Source organism: Larus michahellis, chromosome 3 (genome assembly GCF_964199755.1).
Source record: "Larus michahellis chromosome 3, bLarMic1.1, whole genome shotgun sequence".
In the NCBI taxonomy this organism is placed as follows: Eukaryota; Metazoa; Chordata; class Aves; order Charadriiformes; family Laridae; genus Larus; species Larus michahellis.
Window position 1 is genome coordinate 55,458,993 of NC_133898.1, and position 16,827 is coordinate 55,475,819.

At 39.3% G+C, this 16,827-nt stretch overlaps 1 long non-coding RNA gene across 1 annotated transcript; it reads left to right on the forward strand.

Annotated features, from left to right (window-relative positions):
- Positions 1-5,056: 5,056 nt before the first annotated feature.
- Positions 5,057-16,340, forward strand: LOC141740062 (uncharacterized). The gene is made up of 6 exons (XR_012585869.1): positions 5,057-5,167; positions 7,448-7,606; positions 9,676-9,734; positions 10,353-10,559; positions 11,255-11,399; positions 16,225-16,340. It is a non-coding gene; the product is annotated as an uncharacterized LOC141740062 (long non-coding RNA).
- Positions 16,341-16,827: the final 487 nt, after the last annotated feature.

Below are 16,827 nucleotides of genomic sequence, written 5' to 3' on the forward strand. Positions count from 1 at the left end.
AAGTGTCTATGTATTATTACAAGTGTCTAAGCAACTAATGCATAGAATCAAAATACTGTACTTGGAAATACATTCATGTTTTCTCTCTTCTTCTATTTAATGTAACTTGGCCATAAATTTGTATTAAGTTACATTTAGGTCTGGCATATATCTTCCTTGGATCACATTCTCAAAAGATAGCAGGCTGCATTGATCCATTAATTTCAGTGGAGTACTACAATTTATATATCAGTTGTATACGGAAGCATAATGAAGGGTATGTTCATTCAAAACCAGAATCAAATACCTTTAGATCTGTCCTCACCTTCTGCTCTCTGCAATAAACTGGAACTAAATCCATTGATTCATTTTTTTCTTTTTTGCATAATACTAAAAGTGTGCCTTACTCTGGGATATATTATTTGAGTTTAGTATAAATTTTGCACTATCTGTTTGCCATTCATCCTCATGCCTGCTGTCGGAAACGCATCAGGAAACAAAAGTGAGCCTAACTGACAGCTCTGTGGAGGCTGAAGGTAGGCTGTGACCTCAAAAGAGGACTGCTTTCATAATGAGAGACAGCTGAAAGATTATGTATATAGAGCCACTAAAATAGATTCCCTGGCTCTTTTTCATAAACCAGCAGATGGTAGCAGAGTCTACAGATCTCTGAGAAGGCAAATGTACATTAAATACTGTAACTGCCCTCATTCATTTGCCATTCATCTTTACTTGTCAGCCTCTTCGTAAGTGCCTTCTGTAGTGCTGACCCTGAAATTGCATCATTTAATCTGTAATCATATATTGCCAACACTTCCCCTTTCTATCGCGTATCAACTGCGTTAATTCTGCCGTACTGTGGACCTCTGATAGCTGTAGGCAAGTCTCTGTAGAAAAGAGATATTCATAAAATGGAATAGAGACAAGAGGAAAGGCTGACTTGCTGGACAGAAAGGGATGGGGAAGACGGGAAGTGAGAGTAGAGAGATGTGTGGGCATGGATTTTTCTGCCTGTCCGCTCCTCTTTCATGTGTCCTTGGAAGTCTAAGTGGCCTATTACTATTACTAATATTTAAGAGCTGCCAGAGCGCTCAACCCCTGGCATAGAAAAGCACAGAGAAAGCACAGGTCCTCCTTATGGAGTCTCATATTTGAACAGAGGTGCTGTGTATAGAAACGAGCCAGAAGAATATGCTTTCTGAGTCGAAACCAGCTGGGATAATGAATGTGTGAGAGCATTTCTAATTAAATGGGATTCATGGTGTGTTTTTGAGAGGGGATTTGAAAGGGGAGGCTGAACGCTTTATTTTCTGAAGAGGGGGAGGGACCCAGTGTCCTTGAAGACTGACGTATTTTTTCCTGCTCTTCTTGTGACTGTGCCCGAGGATGGCAGGGCTCAAAAGTTCAAATATTGTCAACAGTTAGTCATGTTGAAACTGCTGTTGAGATGTGAGCTACATGCTGTGAGCCTGTCTGCAGTGACTGGTGAAAAATACGCTTTCAGGAGACACTGACAGACCGAAGAACCCAACATGCCAAAATGATTAAGTCAAATATACCATTTTATCCCTTGATCCATTTTTCCTCAGAAGGATCAGCCATAGGATAATGAAGCTTCCTGAAAACGGCATCTATGAAAACAGAGCATTAAAGCCAGCATGCCTGCTTAAAGGGTGCAAATTGCTCAGTTCTAGATCTGTTTCCATCATACTGGAATATCCCCTCTGTGGCCCTGGAAAAACTACAGGTTTTCTTTTTACCTCTTGCACACAGATCCTAGCAAGAGTCCGGAAAAGGCTTGCTTTTCAAAGGTGTTATAACAGTCGCAGGCTCTAGATGGTACTATGTAATCGCTCTATTGTGTCCTGCCTTTTGTAATCGTTTCTTACTTTTTTTTTTTTGGCTTCTACAAAATGTAGGGAAAGCAGAGCAGCAAAATCAAGTCAGCAAGAAACCCACCAAATAAAAAATAAAAAGGTCATAGATTTTTGTTTCAGACTGCATATTTAGATTAGCTTTCATTCTTGTATAATGGGCTAGATGTTCTAACAGTGCTTAACGCATTAGGTTCTAGTATTAATGAGTTATGCTGTATTGAGCCAGTGTTTTCATTACACTTACTGGCAAGAAAAGAAAAGAGGAAAGATTAATGCAGGATTCCCCAAGAGAAAAGCAGTTTCTTTCTTGTGGTTCTGAGTTTTTTCGCTCGTGGTGTGTGTGCACAGTGTGCATGAACATCTGTGCACACATGCGAAGTTTCAGTGGGGGCATTTTGCACACTGAAGATATCAGTTCTTTGTTAAAGTCAGGCAAGAGGGTCCTATGTGCAGAAGCGGGAACAACAATTATAAAAAATAAAAAAAAGGGAAAACCCAGACCATTTCTAACAGCAGAAACAGTTATCTGTACGCAATCCCTCATGACCTTTTGCTCCAGAAGTTAGTAGTAAACGAGAGCCCTTCACCACTCCAAATGCCACGAGGGACATACACTTTCTGCGAGAGAGGAGTGGGAATCCCTAGCCTTTTGTGTATTCCATTTTTAAGGACTGCCTTTCTGAGTTCAGAGACACAGTAGGATAAACAGCTATTTTCTACAGAGCTGCAGTAAAATATCTCTGAGTATGTAATAAATGCTGTAATATGGATTTTTCAGACTGCTAAAGAAAAATAAAATACAAGCCCTAATGCATTTGCCTCCCTAGACATTTTAATTCAAAATTAAGGTTTTCTGTGAAACTCTTCTCAGCATAACTGCACTAGAAAGCCATAAAATTCCAGTTGAGACAATGAGTGAATCACAATCGATACGTTTTATTTTCCAAATACTATTTTACCAAATTTCTGACACTTATCATTCTTAGACAAGCTCCTTTTTATTCTTAACCTACAGTTATTAATGTACCTGCAATTCCTGACAATCATCCAAGGGTACAAACTCTACTCTGACCCCAGCAAAATGAAGATACTCGAATCAAAGAAGACAATTCAAGGACTAGTTAAAGTTTTGTCCATGGAAATTCCTACCAGGAATTAGGTGTGTATGTTATAAGGTAAGCCCATGAATAATCAGGAAAAGGGAATGTTTATTTGAGACGAGGAAGAGTCTATGACAATGTAAACATTAACATTGTCTCTAGTTGTGACTGCTTCAATTGTTTTTTCTCTTGCATGGATGAGCAGGAGGCAATATTTGCTCTCTGTCAATGGTTTCTGGAAGTGTGGGATATATGTTTCCAGCAATGGGGAAATTGGTTTATATATAACTAAAATTGAGCCTCTTCTACTTTCATCACATGAGCTTTGACTCCATACCTGCTTGTGCTGTTGCTGTTCTATATTGATTTTTATACTTATCAGTCTCATCGGTATAATATTTGGGAACCTTCCAGTACTCTTTTAGACCGTGTAAGTAACAGCTGCCATTGTTTCTCCAGGGAGTAGATCTGTGTTCAGTGTAGTGCTTGGACTTCTGATGTATGCAGAGCTGTATGTGGAGCAGGCAAGCCTGAAGAAGATCTCCTCTTCATCCCTTGTCTTCTGTCTTGCCTCCCTCCTCCCTTGACGACTTCTGCTGAAACAGTGGAGAAAAATATATCCCTGTATCTTAGAGCAGGTTTTATTAATATTTTTTCTTTTTACTCAAGCGGTCCCAAGGCAACTTCTAATATTTTTGTGTGGTTTTAATCTGTGTCATTCTGAAAAATCTATGTGAAGAAGTTGTATATGAAATATTTTCTTTTTTTTTAATTTTCTTAAAAAATATAGCTTGACTTTTATTCTATGATTAAAAACTTGAAAACCATCAAATTCTCCGGAGAGAATATATAAAAAAGAAAACATGCAAAAGCTACCCAGAAACTGAGAGGGAGACGAAAGTGTGGTGTCTTCTTGGGTAAACCGGTGGGCACCAGCTCAACAGTTGTTCAGTGTTGAAGAATGAAGTGGCTAAAAGTGCCAGCTTTGTCCTGCAGTGGGCACTCCTAAATTCTCTCTTGTTTTTTTCTAATACCAGCTATAATGCATCCAACTGATACAAACTGATAAAAACCTGACTAGCTCTTTCCTCTTCCAATTTTTGCTGTGGACTTCACTAAGTGCCTATTTCTTGTTCTAACTGCAGCAAATGTGAAAGCCGTTGATCAGAACTGCAAATGGTGATCACTGTTCGGTGGTTGCCAAACATCAGTAAATGAATTTATTTGATTCCAGATGTCTGACTTTGAAGGGCGTTAGAAAAAAAAAATAGGATTAAGTGGGCTGAAGGAACTAAAACTGACAATTATTCTGGGGTAAAATGTAAACATTTGCAAGAGGTGCTAAAAGCAAGAGAAAAAAAAGATTGTTGGTCATCTTAAAGTGCAGAATACGAGTTTCTTCACATTCATTGAGATCGAAAATGTCATTGAATGAAATTTTGCCTACTGAAGCAGAAGAGCGGAGTATTGTTTGATCTTTCAAGGGAGACACGTTTGATGCTGTTGTCATCAAACCCCAGCTATAACGATTAAATCTGTGTTCAAGGCCTTTGAAGTTCAATTCAGTTAATTCAGAAACAATGTTAGTTTGCATTTGACAACAAAATAATCACTCTTTTGTGCTATGCACACAGATTTTATCTGTAAGTATACATATAGTTATAGATGTGTATATGTGTATTATATGTATATATGTGCATGCATGTTTGGAAAGATTAATTTTGTTGCTATTCTGTATATGTAATATGTAAAATGTGACTCAAGGTAGTGAAACCTTTCAAAATGGGAGAAATGTTAAGTGCTCTCTGGTGTGTGAGCAGGTATTCATGCCCATGCTTTTCTGTACAGGTATGCAACACTGGAATTGTCATACTGGATCAGAAGTGCAGTCTGCCTGATCCTCCTTCCCAGGCCTGGCCAATATGGGATGCTTCAGAGAGAAGTAGATGAAACTCTATCCACACCATTTTGAAAAAATATTAAAGTACACCCTGAAGCACAGTCTTATGTCTTATTCAAAACTCTATTTAAGAATTAACTCTTAGAAGCAGGAATGGTCTTATTTGATATACAAATGTATCTTTTCCACAGGATCTCAGAAAATAAGGCTGAAGGAGTTGAGAGGTGCTAAAAGTTCCTTTCCATCCCCCAGGTGGATCAACTAAGTCCTGTGCCATTCCTCACAGATATCTGGAGGTTCCTGGAAACAAGGTAAGCAAAGATGTACACTCCACAGCCTCTAAGGTCAAACTTTATTTTGGTGCTTTACTAGCTCAACAGTCCCTAGGTGATGATGATATAACAATAAAATGGGAGCATTTGACACTTGGCGACAGACATGAAATAGGCAGCAGGGCTGCTGGCATGGTTTTGTGGGTATGATTTCTTTTATTCATTTATTTTCCACATGCACACCAAAGTGCTCCTCCATTCACCAGCAGTCTGTGTCCTCCAGCGTGGCATAAAGGAGCAGTGCAGCAGATATGGGAGAAAAACTTAATGATTGCTCCTTAGTGAAAATGACTGGAGCCATTGAAAATGGTGGTGGTGAGGTGTTATCAGCTGCCCCTTGCTTGGTGCTCCTAATACCATTCCACCCATCCTAGTTCCCTTCCACTGTCCCTAGTACAGGGACGGTGGAAGGGAATGTGAGTTGCACCTTGGAGGTATGATACAGTCTGGGCTGTTGTCTTCAGTGGCTAAAAAGATACATGTGTGTTTGGGGTATGATGGTCTCTTAGGTTCATCCTTCCTCAGGACCGTCATCTAAAGTGTTTGGCATATTTTTATTGGAGCTTCCTGGGCTTGAATGGGTTGGCAGAAGCTGGGCAGGTTGCCAGCGCCGGCTGAGGAGAGAAGTGCTAACAAATGTTTGCAGCCTGAAGGGAGAGGAGGAAAAAGGAGAGGGCCCTCTAGCAGGGAGAGAAGCATCGGGCGGGGCCCAAACACACAAGAAACCGTAGGCTTAAGTGTAACATGTCACTGGAGTATTCGAAATAAAATGTTCCAAAGTGTTGACAGGCAAAACACCTGTTTGTCACTTCATATACTCTGCCCAGCTAAGCCAGTTCCTGAAGTTCTCCCACAAGCCTCTAGCTATCTTTTCCCAATAACCTTCTCCCTTTTTATTATTATCTTTGAGGAAATAACTTCTGCATAGACCTTGATTGCCAAACTTGTTATTGCATATTATCAGTTTCCCTCTGTATGTATGTGAAACATAGTGCAAGTGCATTTAATGGGATTTTGTAGCTTCCCAGGTTACTTTGGGAGTCTTGCCCCAGCCAAGTAAGGCATATACTTGCCCTGCTTCCTTCCTGAAGCAGCAGCTGGAGTTCGCTTCTATGGAGCTTGGGTGAACTTGGGATAAGTAAATAATGCCATTGCTGTTGCAGTTTACAAATGCCCAAACAAATTGCACGTTTCTCTGTTACCATGTGTTCAACTGCAAAGGCAGGAGATATTTTGATGTAGATTTATCTTGCCGTGATATTTCCTTCGGAGTGGCAGAAGAATTAAAAATGGTGGGCTGAGAGTTTCTTGCTGGCTTTTGTTCTGTGTGCTTTATAGTTCTCCCTAAAGCATTACAAACATCTTTGGCTATTTAGAAGATGATGTGCTTGGTGTAACAACACGGAATTAAGCTTCAGAAAAACACATGACATCTATTGCAACGTTGTGAGGCTGTACAAATGGAGCTAGGCAGCTTCATTTATGTGACTTATACAGCTTAATATTAAAATTTCATGTAGTTAATTAGGAAATTGAAATAAAATGGATGGTTTATTAAAGTGCTGAACGTGGGGCGCTATTAGAAATTGAGGAATCCTAGGGCCAAATTGTTTTCATTCAGACATCTACATTTGGATATGATTCCTTAAAATGAGGTACTCAGTGCTTTGAAAATGTTGGTGCTTTGAAAATGTTGTTAGCTGACTTGATAGACCAGTAAGAAGTTGTTATTTTTCTCATGTCCTCTGAGCAAAAGCACCCCACTCTCTATTGGCATCCTAGGGATGGAATCACAGGCAGCTCATAAAGATATAACTGTTTCTATTATGCTTACCTGGAAAGTAAAGACTATTCATTTTGGGTGCTACTATGGGAAATTAAATTCTTTTCCTCAAGAAAGAGAAGAAAGTGAAATAAACTTGTTCCTATAATAATGGGAAAGAAGATTCAAACCTGGTGACTGCCTTGCAGGTCTGGGGGAAAAAAGTCTCAGCAGCCCAATAAATTGTGTGGTTTATTATTTGGTATTCCTTACATAAAAAGAACACAAATGAAAAGGCCTGACCTTTTCACGGGCGGCAGCAGAACTCTGACAATAGTCAATACTTACAGCTAATAGTTGTGCAATTTAAGATCTACTGTATAATGATACATTCGTAAACAATTTTTTTTCTCTTTTCCTAGAGCAACGTGAATAGCAAACTACTGGCAGTAAGTATAAAAATAAAGTATTGCTTTCCTAATAGTTGTTTTTCTCAGTCCTGTAATTAGAGTTGTGCGGAACTATCCAGGGAAGATGCTGATAAGGGAGCCAAGAAAATAACAGGCAGAAGAGGGGATCAGACAGTCATTGCCTTCCTGGTGGCCCGAGCACTGCACTAAGCAACCCACGTGCTGCTCTTCACTGATGCTTTTCTGGTACAAAACATAAAATGGAATTTTCGGAAAATGTTGTGGTGGGAGGAGAATATGGGGGACACTTTAAAAGCAAAAAAATATGGGAACCAAAATGAAACATTTTGTGTTGATGTAACTAGGCATTTAGCAATGTCCAGATGGACTGTCAAGCCTGGAGAAATTCAAAACTGCATTCCAAAATAGAAATCTCCCCCATCCCCCTGGTTAACCCACTTTTCGATGTTTCGTTTTTTAAAAATGATTACAATGCAAATATGGTTTTTTATTTTATTTTATTTTATTTTATTTTTTAATTATGTGCCTTCCAGTTTCCCTATAGGTAGAAGTCAGCAGCAGCTATTTCAGTACCTGCGCATCTGGTGCCTCATAAAGGGATGTGCCAGAACCATCAGAAATGTTTAACAGTGCTTAGACCAAACACCCGCTATCAATTCAGGTGTAGAGAGAGAAAGAACCCAATTAGAAATAACTGTGGGACCAAACTCTAGCAGATGTTCAATTACCCTTGCTACCTACGTTGCGACAGACTGAAGGTGCAGTTGGTGTTGTATACATGCATCGTTTCAGGACTGGGTTTGAATTTCCATGTGTAGTGCCATCTGCGCTAACGCTCAGTGCTCTTACCACTCTCCTACAGCTCTCCTGTTTGGGATGCCCTGTTGCATGGGACGTATTTCTGTGCAGTTTGCATTTGCCTGCAGCAACATGCTTCACAAATAAAATGTGGATTATGTTGGTAGGGTTGGGCAAAAGGTAATGGGCTCCTACCAGCATTCTTCATCTGAGCAGAAATCCATTTTTTTCCTCCTATGCACAGAAAGGCTTTAATTTTAACAATTTAAGTTATCCTTCAGCAATGTGGATACGTGGCTTTGGCTGCTGACACCTGCAAAGTGCAGGGCTAGGCAAGTCTCTCTGGAATACCTGAAAGGTGTGACTGTTGCTCTACTAAAAATGAGGAGAGGAGCTCCAACACAGGCAGACCACATACCTCATGCCTTCAGTTGGACTCTAGGTCATTCCAAGGAATTATTTCAGTACTTGGTCATTAACTTAATCTAGTGACAAATTAAAAAGCTTCTTCTATCCTGCCAGGATAGAAAAATGACTTTTTTATCCCCGCACAGCTGCAACTGAGAGAAACAGAAATTAATATTGCTCCTAAATGTGGATCTAGGCTGGAGAGATGCCAGACTCACAGGGTCAGGGTAAAAACTTGCTTGCTTTTGACAGAAGATAGGCTTTAAATTTACTTCCTAAGCTGATGGGTTATGAAATGGAGTTCTGCAAAGCTAGCAGACAGGAATTATTTTTTATTGCTAAAATTGTGTGTGTGATGTTGGAAAAACAACCAGGTTACAAAAGAGTGCCCTGTCAGTGGAGCAGAGCATTTGGCAATGAACTAGTTACAGCTTTTTCCTCCTCAAAAGGCTAAAGAAAAGATGACTCTTTCCTCCTGGGCAAAAGCTGTAGATAGACGAATAAGTGAAACAAATGAGGGTCCACAGTCTCTCTTTTAGGAGATGTAATATTTTTAAGTAATTTTGAAAGAAAATGCTTCATTTTTGTCATATTTTAATATTCCTGAGCCCAGGGTGATAAGACACATCAATCTCAACTCTAACTATCATAACCTTGGAAAAGTTTTCTTTTCGTTTGGGAGAGCTGATGAGAAATGTGAAAGCACCTTAAGGGGGTACAAAAGTCTCTTAGAGGCTGGGAAGAATGGCAGGTTTCTCCTTTTCATGAAAGGGGCAATGTTCACTGACAATGGCTGTCAGTAAGATTTCATCCCTGTGGGCTGCCCTTTTCATTGCCCACCGTTGGCTGAGTCTGGAGGAGACCTGGTGTGTGAAAAGAAGTGATTCAACTTCACAGAAGGATGAGGAAACTGGTTCAGTTCAAATATGAACTGGTTCAGTTCAAATATGAAGAGCTGTAGGAGAGTGGTAAGAGCACTGAGCGTTAGCGCAGATGGCACTACAACGCTTGGCGTTGTCCTAGCCACGTGGCTTGTCACAAATTCAGTTGTATAACTCTGCATCAGTTTCTTTGCTCTGTATGTTTAGATCCCCCAGAGTTCACGTGTGGGTTTGAAGAGGCAACCACATGTGGCACAGCTTCTAAGGTATGGCCATTATTTGACCTTACATCTCATTGATTTTTCCATGTATTCCGTTTTGTTCAGAATACTGGTGTGTTGTGTGCTTTCGCATCAGTTTGTGTTTTCTTCCTTGCTTTGCCGTGACTTCATATGGGCGGCAACTAGAAAAACATATTAGTATGAGAAAACTGTACATACTGTTGAAATGAATTAAAAGATGGCTGCAAGTCCTGCCACATCAGAACGAGATTAAAAAGGAAAATCTGTGTGTACTCTTGTCAGTAATTAATGTGTGCGGTTTCAGTGCTCTCATTAGTATCTTAGCGCTATGACAGAGTGTTTATTGGTAACAGTGGTAACAAAGCCGAAGCTAATGCAGCAGCATGCAGGAAAGAGTGAAGGAAGAAATGGGAGACTCTGTCTGATGATGCCACTTTGAGTCCTGACCAAAAGCCACCCCAAACACACAAAAAGAGAATGCTACATAATTAATAACAGGGGAGAGGAAAATCTTCAGTGCTCCTTAAAAGACAAAAGAAAAATATTCAGAAACTGCCCTACTGGGAAATGCAATTTCAAAAATGTTATTAAAAATACAAAACAAAAGGAGTCCTCTAACCTGGATGTTCTTTTTTACTCTAGCTGAAGCTGCATGTTGTGTACTTATCTTTGTGTATGGGGCAATGGGTGGAAGAGGAAAGAAATATTTCCGAGTTGAGAAAAAATACAGCTCTTCAAAAGGAAAAGTTTCTTCACATGTAGAAACAAGTATCAGTGAAAAGAGTTGCAAACCTGGTGTTTCCAATATAAGCAGTGGCAAAGATACTCTGAGAAGGGAAGACTGGGAAGGTAAGGGGTTGCTAGTGAAATTTCTGATACAGTTTTCCCACCACTCATCAGTGCTTTCTTGAATTTGATGAGGTTTTCCGAGAAAAAATACCAAAATTTAGCACTTTGCATGTGGTGTTTTGCAGAGGAACTTGAAACGTGCCAAGTAACCACAGCTGAAGGTGGTGGGAGTTGTACAAGCTCAGCATCTTTTGGGATCTGGCTCTGTGTACACATTCACTGTGCAAACAGCTAATCAAGTTTCAAGAGTGAAAGAAGGAAAAGTTTATTCTCCTTCCTCCAAAAGCAGTTAATTTCCTAGGATCTATTGAGTCAAATGCTGTATTTATGATGTTCAGTTCCTCACTTAATCAAAACTAAACACTTAATTTTACACTCCATACCTCCAAAAAGGAGGGTGAATAATTTATAATGAATAATTTTATGAATTTGGCCTTTTTCTGTTCATGAATTATCCACAAGAGATCATGACTTTTCAGAGGTACTTCCACTCAGAATGATTCCCTGAATAATTCCTGGTCTGCAGCCATTTGTTTTTAGGTTTGATATTTAATGTTCCAGCTGTTCTGATTGGACTCATCGACATATAATTGCCAACTCCATGTGTAGATGTCCTAAAATGATGAATCATTGCAAACTACTTCAGCACTTTTATAACTTGATATTATTTTTTTTGTTTGTTTGGTGCTTTTTAGAAAACTACTGTCAGCAAGCTTATTTTTGGAGTCATTGAATGCAAAAGAACCATAACTTAGATGAAATCATCTGCTAGTGATCTTGATGACAGGCATGATAAGGCTAAGAAGTAGCTAATGCTTTGAAAGCTCACGTGCCTCTCAGGTAAGACACTGCATTGTACCAGAGTCCTTTGGCAATGTTTGAAGCTGAGCCAGAGCAGACATTTCAGCCTCTTTAATACAGCACTTGGGGCCATCGAGATCAATATCTAGAAGGTCAATGAGTGTCCCTCATCAAAGCTGTTCTTTAAATGAGTTTGCAACTTGATGTGTTGTGGCTACCATAGAAGTATAGCTAGAGGATGCTCTTCCCATAGGTGTCTGCATGCTTACAATTGCCCGTGTTTACTATGTTAGTTCTTTTATGCTGCTAGTTATGGCATCCTAATCCAAACACCAAAATGTAGTGTTCTGCTGTATCTGAAGGACTAATAAGGGCTTTGGCAGATGTCAGACTTTCAAGATACATGAATAGCTGTTAAGCCACATGTTTTGGATTTTTATAACAGGAAAAATGAATGCCCAGTATATTCTGGAGCAAGTCAACATGTTTATATTTCTACTGGCATTCTTTAAGTCTTATCCTGTAACAAACCATCGATATAAAACAGGTTGCTTAGTTATATAGATTTATTCTTTGCTCCTCAATCTCTTTTGTGGTATGAGAATGTTTCTTAACAGGACTGCCAGAGCAGCACAGTTGGTGATATGGAGAGCAGTTAATATAAGAGAAGAGTCTTAATTTGTTGATAAGCTCCAGAGAAACAGATAATCACCCATGTAGTTGTTGAAGACATAATTACATATAATTTATATCCCTTGTGGAAAAGGGAAGGTTTGCTGATTATACATAGACAAAGTTTATGTCAGACATTTTCTTAGAGGCTCAGCATGTTCCTGAACTATGTGTATGTCAGAAAATAGCATAAAAACTAGAAAATTATGCAAATACCTCAGTGTCTCAGGACTGGAGGCCAAAGATTTTGACAGATTCTATAGGACCCATTTGGATTTAGATATATTGTGTATGTGCTTTCGTTTATTCGTTAGCCCTTTGATAGGTTATATGTTTGAGCACTATATAAAAACTCTGTTATGTAGTCCATATTAATGATAAACTGTGTTCCAGATCATGATCTTAGCAGGATTTCTGTTCTCTCTTTTTATGCGTATGTAAAGTACTACCAGGAAAAGTTGTGGATATAGATTTATACAAAACAGTTGATCAGAGTTGGGTGTATGTGTGGACTAGGCAACATCCTGCAGCCTATTACTTTGTGATACAGTGAAATTCATAAAATGTAAGTAGAAAGTTGAGAAAGAGGAATCAGACCCTCAGTTGGTACAAATTAACGTTTTTCCTGGTCCCCAATTCCTTCCTGTTCTGGAAAAGTAGGAAAGGTTTTTTCTCATACGCAAGAGAAAGTGTTACAGCTCCAGTAGTTTTGTCATTGCAAAGATCAGCTATTGGACTCCAACCTTTAAATGTACTGTGACTGTTTTAGTGGGATTTACCATGTTTGGAGCACGGGATTTCCTGGGATGGGAGCTATTTGAAAGCACAGGGGTGTGTGCATGTTTGTGCACGTGAGTGCATGCATGTGAATGAGGAGGGCAGAGAGAACGAATTTGTTGTGTCCATGGGGCAAAAGAGACAGCCTTGAATTTGAAGAGCAAGGAGGTTTTACCAGGATTAGAGAACAACTGATGTGTGACAAAGTTAATACATATTATTTAGGATGGGATGATTATTATTACTAAAACATTATCTTCAGTAGACAGCTAATGGAAAGTAACATGGACAGACTTTCAGTCAACTCCCCGTCACTCCCAATGCACACATTCGTATGCATAGATGTGTGCACACACATCAAAGGAAAGCCTGAAGACTGAGACCATGACTGTAACTAGCGGGCTTTGGGCTGCACACAGGGAAATAATGAAACTTGGCTATTTTATGTCAAAAATCAAAGTTTTTACAAAGCATATGAGTGGAATAGACCAGTCTGACAAAACATCTAAGAGAACCGTCTCTACAGAGCTATTATTTCTCCTTTTTATTATCTGCAGACAATTTCCACCGCGCATAAAATAGGCTGACTCAGGGGCATCAGATCAGAGATCACCTTTTTTGCACCCAGCTGCTGAAGCTGTTGTAGTACTCTGGAGGCATACATTTAACCAAAGTAACAGGGCAGTGATCACTGCAGAGATCTGGGACTTCCTTCTTTCTTCATTCAAAGAACTAAAGTAACTATTGTTATAGTGACATCGAACTAATTCTTTGCCACAGAAAGAACACTAAGTAAGATAAAAAATGTCATTTCCCCTTTTATGGAAGGGTCTGATCCAAAGCGGTTCAGTAAATTTATTAAGTGGCTATGGCTTCAACAAACCTGAAGGGGCTGAGAGTGCCTGAGTAATCTCATGGAAGTGTATAATAGGGCCTGGCAGCAGTAGTTTTTTATTGTTAATAAGCTTTAATAAAATCTGAAAAGCAAATGTCAGACGCATAAATAAAATCATATGCAAATGTACTGGTGATAATATTAGGACTTTAAGAATAACACTTTAAATATTCAAGTAGTTAGATACTAACTAATCCTCATAACACATCTGTGCATCGGGTGAGTAAACATTACATCCGTTGGGGAGGGGAAACTAGTGCAGAAACCAGAGGTGATTGTAGCAGAGGGTGGGACGTGAGGTTTTTCTGGTACTAACCCTTCATCTGTTCTGGGTCATGCTGTCTAGAGCTGTGGAGTATATGTTCTGGCATTTAGAGTGTATGTAGGAAAGTTACCTTGACAAAGGCCGTTTTTTTCAAGCTGCTATGAAAGCCTAGGCAGCGGTGGGCGAGTTGTATGGTGGTATTCCAGGGTGCAATTGCTCAAACTGTATGTTCGCTGGTCTCAAAAGTAACCACAAGCTGTTCTAGTGTGGACTTCTGGCTGTCACGACAACTTCTAATATCCTGGCATGCATGGAAGGGATTACAAAGTCGAAGTACTTACTAAATATTTTCTGCATTTCTTACTTAAAAAAGTTACTTTGGTTTAAATTGGTTGGTGCAATTAAAGTGTACTTTGAGTCTGTACTGAATTAGAAATCGGGAAAATTGGTGGAAAAGGCATAGTGAGGAGGAAAAACACACTTAAAAATCAAATTGTCGTGTTTCCCCCAGCAGCGCCAACAGCTGTCAGAGGCTGCAGGATCTGCATGCAGTGGACGTACTCTATGTACAGAAGTGACCACCATGTCACATGGGTCCCTGAAACCCTCTGGTTACCGTTTGGCCCCACTCTCCTGCTGGATATGACCATATCCTTTGCTTGGGTAGAGTCTGGCTGAACATCTGTGAAAAGTCAGGCGTGAGAAAGTTTTGGTCTGTGCTTGAATCTTAGACAAATCCTTTAAAAAAATGAAGGAGGAAACTAGGGTTACTTTCCATCCTTAAAGTCTTGTTGCAGAGTTGGAAATTAGATGATGTCCTGTGGTTGATTCTCAGCTGCAAATATGTGAAAAGTTTTTGGAGGAAGACAGATACTCAGTTAGCTTGGGCAAGAACCACAGAGGCTCATGGACTTGAAGGTTCATATTTATTCTCTGACTGAAAGCTGGCACTTAGCAAGCTGGATCATTCTCATATGATAGCTGCCATTTTGGAGTTCTCAATGAAAACCCTATTATTACTACTTTTGTCCATCGAATTGCTTGGAAGAGCAGTGAAAGACTTATGTAGGTATGTATTTCTAAGCCTTTCAAGTTGGGAAGCCTGTACTTGGAGCCTTGTGTCTCAAGAGCCAGACCTTCTGAAAACCTCACCCAGGGAGAGATTTCTATATGTTAAGAAATTGGGAGCAAAATGGGGGCTCACTTATGTATTCTTATTGGTTTTGGCATGGTTAGAAAAAAATCAAGCTGCTAAGCAGCTTGCTGTTTAGAGATGCAAAGGAGATTTAGGACCTATGAAGTCCTGAGTTGGAGTAGCTTTCAAATACATTTTAATTAATTTATTTTTTTAATATTATAATGATTTCTGGTAAACCTCTCACAGACAAGTACATTAAAGAAGGATTTAGATGAAGACACTGGGTTTTGATCTGCACAGGTGATGGTTAGGGAACAACCTGTACACAGAACAACACGAGTATGTGGCAGAAGACGTAAAAGCAGAGGAAATAAGAGGAATGAAGAAGCCGTAAGAAGTGCAGACTTGAGACAAGGCTTCCAGACCCTGTGTGAAGTGGAATTTAACCAGCACAGGGATTCAAAGTGAGGAAGAAGTGGTAGCACTTTCAAGGAGGACAAAAAAAATGCGGTGGGGCCTGAAAGAAGGAATCTGTAATGATCGGAATGAAAGAATCGCAAACGAATGAGTATTCCAGTGGAAAGAAGAGAACAAGAAAAAATATTTTCAGGTTTGCAAAGAAGAGCATCATTTCACTGAATAAACGTTTTCTGAACAATGATGTGCCATGAGATTGAAGGATTATTTTTCATGGAGTCCATGCTCAAGAAAGCCTAGCTGCATTTCTGCCTCTTTAGTATTGACTGTAAATGTCAACCACGTCCACTTAAATCATCTCCCAGAATGTTCCAGCAAAACATACTTTTTTTTTTTTGTTCCCTTTTTTTCCTATTTTTCTTGCACAACTCTTTTTGTCATCCAATATATGCTAGTAGATATGAAGTGTTTCCCCATCTCTTCAGATATCTCTGTCTCGTAGTTACTGGGTTTTAAAAATATGTCACAGAACAGTTTGTGATTAGCGGGGGTAGACATTGCATGGGACTAGCTGCTATGTTTTTTCTAGTTGAATCATTCTGGAGCCTATACCTAGAGTACAGGGAGAAATAACAGCTTGATGAACTCTACTCATCTTATCAGTGGACACTGAGGGTTTTTTTCTTTTCATCTGTTGTAGTGTTTCATCAGGCAGTTGGCAAAATATGCTGCACTATTTGCAAGAAATAAAAAAAGATGTCAAAGCTTGCTAAGGTCATTGAGCAAAACTGTGTGGATTTCAGCATTATATAGCTGTAAGTATTACGGAATTATTAATTTAAAAATCTATATATGAATAAAGCATCTGGTGAATGAATAAGAGTAATTTCTCTCACACGGATAATTTAAATACCAGCTGTCTCCATCCTAAACCATATTTTCTCATAAAAGCTTTTAGAGAGTCTGTCTGATGGTTGTGAAATTCCAGGATTTATAGACAGTGTAAGGTCTGTCTATACAAGGATCTGAATCTTGGCTCATAGTTGAAAGCCACCTCCAATGAACAGTTCAAAACAAGTGCAAAAGACCCCCAGGAGAAAACAAATAATTAAGCCTTAGAGACAGAATCCTCTTAAACGTCTTGTCAAAACTGAAAAAGCTGCATTTTAATGTAGGGGGAAAACTGGAAAGGGATAAAATAAAACGTGAAAATATTCCTTTAATTATCTGCTGGACAAGTGGAAGAATCTGACAGTCTGAGATCATATCCTTAAAATAAATCAACATACTTGATAAATTGCCT